This window comes from Pan troglodytes, chromosome 8 (assembly GCF_028858775.2).
Source record: "Pan troglodytes isolate AG18354 chromosome 8, NHGRI_mPanTro3-v2.0_pri, whole genome shotgun sequence".
In the NCBI taxonomy this organism is placed as follows: Eukaryota; Metazoa; Chordata; class Mammalia; order Primates; family Hominidae; genus Pan; species Pan troglodytes.
The window spans coordinates 46,420,967-46,428,052 of NC_072406.2; the positions used below are offsets into that span (position 1 = coordinate 46,420,967).

At 43.0% G+C, this 7,086-nt stretch overlaps 1 long non-coding RNA gene across 1 annotated transcript; it reads left to right on the plus strand.

Annotated features, from left to right (window-relative positions):
• The first annotated feature begins 2,890 nt into the window (after nt 1–2,890).
• LOC129136275 (uncharacterized) lies at nt 2,891–6,870 on the plus strand. The gene is made up of 2 exons (XR_008537769.2): nt 2,891–3,383; nt 5,225–6,870. It is a non-coding gene; the product is annotated as an uncharacterized LOC129136275 (long non-coding RNA).
• Nucleotides 6,871–7,086: the final 216 nt, after the last annotated feature.

The following is a 7,086-nucleotide window of genomic DNA, read 5'->3' on the forward strand; positions in this document are numbered from 1 at the left end:
GTTGGGTCTGTAGTTTGGTTTTGTTAAATCCATACTGCAGTATGAGATCAAAATTAACTTTGTATCTTAGCTGCCATTTTCTACTGATTTTTGCCAAGAGTTCTAAGTGTTCTGTTTTCTCTCCTTGAGGAAAATTCCTATTTTTCTTTTCCTGACACAGACTTTCCGTCATACCATAGGAAAGCTCAAAATAAACTATACTCTAAGCTACATGAGGAAAAAAAAAGTCTTTGTATCTCTTGCACCTGGTATGATCCCTGATACCGTAGATACTCACTAAATGTTCATTGAATAAGGCTATCAAATTAATGAATTAATAAGAGAATCAAGAATTTGGGGATCCTATCACGTAAATGCATGGAGCTTGCAAATGTCTCATGATTTATCTTGATCCTTTGTAAAATGCCAACTTAAGCTTGTGTTAGTTCCATTCGGAAACTGGCTTCCTAGCATAACCCTAATGGATAATTATACATCCACAAAAAATCTAAGAAAATTATCTGCACAATCTCTTTACCAATTCAGATCGGTCCTGGCAGACCTAAAATTTTGTGATTTCCTGGTATGGTGAATTCTCATCAAATGCCAACAAGAGGATATCTAGAGAAAAATGTTCTGTTATGTTCACTGAAAATGAAGACAGCATTTTTGTTTTTTTCTCATTGGTTTTTCCTAGATCACATTATTATAGCTACAGATCATCCCCTCCTTTGAGGGTCATTTCCAAGAAAGTTCAAGTTTAGATTTTCCCCTCGATGTCTCTTAGAAAGCCCTTCTAAAATAAGAGATATTATTGCGGTCAAATCTACTTTGCAAGAAATAAACTTGGCATCAAAGGAAAACTACCTCATTCTTCCCCTCAACCATAGTCAGTCATGTCTATGGCAATCCTGGATTCAATTATTAGTGATTCTGCCAGCATCTTGACATTTCTTTTAGAGTCAGAGGGAGGAGGGACAAAAGTGATCTATTTATACGCTACCCCGCCTTTTTTCTTTCCCCCTCTTTCTCCTATATACTCAAGACTTCAGCAGTCAGTATCCAGATCTCAATTTCTCTTCCTTGTGTCAAAAGTTAGGGAATGGTTTCTGGGTGGGTGGAAGAACATCACTTTAATTTTCAGGCTTTAAGAATCTCAACCTCATTGGGGATACCAAGAAAATAACCTAGAAAACTCCTTCCATAAAGTGGATGGACACCTTTCAGATAAGCAGATGACTCAAAGTTCTTTTATCTTCACGAAAGAGTTCATTCATTAAAATGAGAAAGTTGTTTACTCTTGAAGAATTATTTACACCTCTGAAGAATAATTATGCCAAGCTATGAGAAACCTATAGGGTGTGTGTGTAAGAATTTATTTATCTGACAAATGTTTATTAAGCACTGATTATGTGCCAGGCATAGTTCTGGTTGTTGAGGATACAGTGGTGAATAAGACCCCAAAAGTCCCTGTTCATAAAAGGAAAACATTTAAAAAACAAATAAGTGAATAATTTAGTATAATTCCAGGCGATGCTATGAAGAAAAAGAAAAGCAGAGAGTAAGGATGTGCATTTGTCTAAGAGAGCAACATCGAAGTGAAGACCTTGAGAGGTGACAGCGTGCTGGCAGTCCTCAGAGCCCTCGCTTGCTCTCGGCACCTCCCCTGCCTGGGCTCCCACTTTGGCGGCATTTGAGGAGCCCTTCAGTCCCCCACTGCACTGTGGGAGCCACTTTCTGGGCTGGCCAAGGCTGGAGCCCACTCCCTCAGCTTGCAGAGAGGTGTGGAGGGAGAGGCGCCAGCGGGAACTGGGGCTGCCTGCGGCGCTTGCGGGCCAGCTGGAGTTCCGGGTGGGCGTGGGCTTGGCGGGCCCCGCACTCGGAGCAGCCGGCCAGCCCTGCTGGCCCCGGGCAATGAGGGACTTAGCAACCGGGCCAGCGGCTGTGGAGGGTGTACTGGGTCCCCCAGCAGTGCCAGCCCACGGGCGCTGTGCTCGATTTCTCACCGAGCTTTAGCTGCCTTCCCGAGGGGCAGGGCTCGGGACCTGCAGCCCGCCATGCCTGAGCCTCCCACCCACTCTGTGGGCTCCTGTGCGGCCCGAGCCTCCCCGACGAGCACCACCCCCTGCTCCACGGCGCCCAGTCCCATCGACCACCCAAGGGCTGAGGAATGCCAGCGCACGGCGCGGGACTGGCAGGCAGCTCCACCTGCAGCCCTGGTGTGGGATCCACTAGGTGAAGCCAGCTGGGCTCCTGAGTCTGGTGGGGACGTGGAGAGTCTTTATATCTAGCTCAGGGATTGTAAATACACCAATCAGCACCCTGTGTTTAGCTCAAGGTTTGTGAGTGCACCAATTGACGCTCTGTATCTAGCTGCTCTGGTGGGGCCTTGGAGAACCTGTGTGTGGAAACTGTATCTAACTAATCTGATGGGGACGTGGAGAACCTTTATATCTAGCTCAGGGATTGTAAATACACCAATCAGCACCCTGTGTTTAGCTCAAGGTTTGTGAGTGCACCAATCGACACTCTGTATCTAGCTGCTCTGGTGAGGACGTGGAGAACCTTTATGTCTAGCTCAAGGATTGTAAATACACCAATCGGCGCTCTGTACCTAGCTGAAGGTTTGTAAACACACCAATAAGCACCCTGTGTTTAGCTCAAGGTTTGTGAATGCACCAATCGACACTCTGTATCTAGCTGCTCTGGTGGGGCCTTGGAGAACCTGTGTGTGGAAACTCTGTATCTAACTAATCTGACAGGGACATGGAGAACCTTTGTGTCTAGCTCAGGGATTGTAAACGCACCAATCAGTGCCCTGACAAAACAGGCCACTGGGCTCTACCAATCAGTGGGATGTGGGTGGGGCCAGATAAGAGAATAAAAGCAGGCTGCGGGAGCCAGCATTGGCAACCCACTCGGGTCCGCTTCCACAGTGTGGAAGCTTTGTTCTTTTGCTCTTTGCAATAAATCTTGCTACTACTCACTCTTTGGGTCCACGTTGCTTTTATGAGTTGTAACACTCACCGCAAAGATCTGCAGCTTCACTCCTGAGCCGAGCGAGACCACGAGCCCACCGGGAGGAACGAACAACTCCAGACACGCTGCCTTAAGAGCTGTAACACTCACCGCGAAGGTCTGCGGCTTCACTCCTGAGCTAGTGAGACCACGAATCCACCAGAAAGAAGAAACTCCGAACACATCTGAACATCAGACGGGACAGACTCCAGACGCGCCACCTTAAGAGCTGTAACACTCACCGTGAGGGTCCGCGGCTTCATTCTTGAAGTCAGTGAGACCAAGAACCCACCAATTCTGGACACAGCCTGAAGGATAAGAAGAGGAACATGAGAGATGCAAACCCTATAATGGCATGAGACCTGAAGACCCTCCACAGCCACATGGTAATACGTGGTCATAAAATTGGGCAAAATGGAGTACTTCCATTAAGGAGAAACCCACCTGAGAGAGTGTGCATTTCAGGATGCAATGTACACATCTTTTTTTTTTGTGAGACAGAGTCTTGCGCTGTTGCCCAGGCTGGAGTGCAGTGGCATGATCTCTGCTCACTGCAACTCCACCTCTTGGGTTCAAGCGATTCTCCTGCCTCAGCCTCCGAAGTGGCTGGGATTACAGGCGCCCGCTACCACACTTGGCTAATTTTTTTGTATTTTTAGTAGAGACAGGGTTTCATCGTGTCAGCCAGGATGGTCTCGATCTCCTGACCTCATGATCTGCCAGCCTCGGCCTCCCATAGTGCTGGGATTACAGGCGTGAGCCACCGCGCCTGGCCAAGTACACATCTTTTGGTGACAAATAGTTTTTCCACTGAACACTCAGTGATTAAAAAGTGCATATACACAGAATAGACTCACTCATGGAAATTACATTAATAAATTATATAACTGTATAAAAAGTCCAAGCGGTGAGCAGGGACACTGCACACAGAGCCAGGTAGAAGGTGACTTGCAGAGACATGCACAGAGCAAGGGCACGGTCCAAATTGAGTAGGTCTTTTTAAGCCAAGATGAAGTTTTAATTTTATTTTAAGTGCAATGGCAAGGCATTGAGGACTTGAACAGGGCGTGATGTAAACTGATTTATATTTTAAAAGATTGTTGGGGGTTGGGCATGGTGGCTTATGCCTGTAATCCCAGCACTTTGGGAGGCCAAGGCAGGTGAATTGCTTGAGCCCAGGAGTTTGAGACCAGCCTGGGCAACGTAGTGAGACATTGTCTCTACAAAAATTACAAAAATTAGCCAAGCATGATGGTACGTGCCTGTAGTCCCAGCTACCCAGGAAGCTGAGGCAGGAAGATCACTTGAGCACAGGAGGTCAAGGGTGCAGTGAGCAGTGATCATGCCACTGTACTCCAGCCTGGGTGACAGAGTGAGACCCTGTCTAAAAAAAATAAAAATAAAGATAATTGTGTTTTTTTAAATGAAGAAAGAGAGGAAACTGGGAGCTGGTTAGGAGGCCTTTTCAGCAGTTTAGGCAAGCAAGAAATGATAGTGAAAATAACACTATGTCAACAAGTCACGTCACTGGAAACCTCCTCCTCTGCATCTCATTGATGTGGAGATTCCCTCATGGTTTCTGTCCTGGAGTTGCAATGCTTCAATCTCAGAAATAAGAATCCTGAACAAAAGCATTCTGCAAATTAGGTCTCACATAGTTAGCTATGAAATTTACTTTTTTATCTTCTTTTTAAGCCTAGTTAGACTACAAGGATTTTATGCAAGCTTTTGAAATAAAAAAAAAAAGAGGCAAATCACATGAGATAAAGACACATAATAAGGGGTAAGGCGAGTGGGAGAGTCTTGTTGAAGCAATGAAAGATAAATACAGCTGAGAAGAAAGACCATGATGTGGCGATTTAGACACACCAAGAAATCCTTAACGCTTCCAGTAAAGATATGGATAGTTAAGCATATGAAATACACACACACAAAAAAATATTCCATTGAACTGTATGTCAATATATCATATTTTCAGCACCCAAAATCTAGAGAGTATGGCCAAAGAAAGGATCTTTGTGGCATTTCTGTGCATGTGAGGCAGTACAGGAAATGTCACTTGCACATGGAAATATTGGAATTTCCAGGAAATGTTCGTAGTTCTCTGTAGACAAAGGAACAATATTGTTTAATTTGGGACCATTCAAGGAAATTGAGGATATACAGCAGACAACGAATTACATGATTCTCTTCCTTACAAATAGAGTCTACCATTTTATTTCACCAGATATCATAATTGTGGGATGACAGAAGGAATTTTCATCTCAACTTAATGGATAGGAAAATGAAGCACAGAGAGGTGAGAAGAATCACTCTTCATTCCTGGATGACCAGCTCTGGCCTAGACTGCCCCATCCAACCCCACATCCACCATTCAAGCTGCTAGGGCCTGAACATCTAACCAATGTCCATAACCAGTCACTGCATCCTTGTCTTTTGCCATCTTGTTCCACTTAACAGAGGAATGAGTTTTTCTGGGAAGGAAAGTGGAACAGAAGGAAAAAAAACCCTGTATTTGTCAAGAAAATAAAAAAGTTTTCAAGCAACATGTCACACATACACTTTTTACACATGCACATTTGCTCATGCACACATCTACATGTACACACTCACATGCACACATGCTCACACACATGCACATTCATACACAAACCAATCATTCATCCCTCAGAAGCAGTATATGTGTATATATATATTTTTTAATTTTAATTTTTGTGGGTACTTAGTAGGTATACATACTTACAGGGTACATGAGATGTTTTGACACAGGCATGCAATGTGTAATAATCACATCATGTAAAATGGGATATCCATTCCCTCAAGCATTTATTTTTTGTGTTACAAACAATCCAATTATACTCTTAGTTATTTTTAAATGTACAATTAAATTATACATTTAAATTGTACATTTAAACCCACCCCACCCCTAACCCACCCCACTTCTAACCCACCCCACTTCCCCTTCACTCTCCCACTACCCTTCCCTGGCCCTGCTAACCATCCTTCCATTCTCTGTCTCCGTGAGTTCAGTTGTTTTGATTTTTAGATTCTACAAATAAGTGAGAACATGCAATGTTTGTCTTTCTGTGCCTGGCTTATTTCACTTAGCATAATGACATCCAGGTCCATCCATATTGCTGCACATGATAGGATCTCATTGGTTTTATAGCTGAATGGTACACCATTGTGTAGAAGTACCACATTTTCTTTATCCATTCATCTGCTTGTGGATACGTAGGTTGAGAAACAGTATATTTTTGTCGTATTACTTCTGGCCATCTGAGCAAGTACTGTCCATGTAGTTTCAGTAAGGAATCAAGTAAGTTAACAAGTAGAAAATGAAACCCAGGAAAAAAGATTAAAAGGCACTGAAATGCTTAATTCTGAAGGACAGAGGCTGAAAAATAATTTCATAACAATCTACACACGTAACATTTACACAGAGGTTGATGACTGATTGCTACCATTGTCATATAATTGAATGTCTACTCCACACCTAGTACAAGTATGCTGATCTGGCTCTGCTAGGAACACTAGAAGATGAATTTAAACTTTATTATTTGAATTTCTGGCTAGTTATCTATATGAAATCTGGAGAATAAAATAATTGTTGAACACTAGAATGGTTTATGCCAAATGAGAGCTTCAGAAAGTAAACTCTATTCCTGAGGTCCATTTCAGCACCATTCTCTATCCCACTCTTTTCTTTCCTCTATCTTCGCTGTATTGTACCATGCACACTGCCCTTTTTTTTTTTTTTTTTGGTTTCATGCCCTAACCTATTTCAAGGCATAACCTAAGTCCCACCATATTGAAATTAAATAATTTTCACCTTTGAAAAACCCCTTCAATAAAGCAGAATTTTGGAATTTATAGATCTAACATCCATACTTTCAACTGTTTGCAAGAGATTTCAATTATTTTTACTTTTGTTGGGCATGAATTAGATCCCATGACATGCAGGAGGAAATCACTTCCTGGTGAGAGAAACTAGGCCACTGTTGAACATCTACAGTTTAATGAGGATTTGTTGTTCTCTACGCATCTTTGTGCATGCAGTAACATCTGAACATAAACTTTGGAATTTTC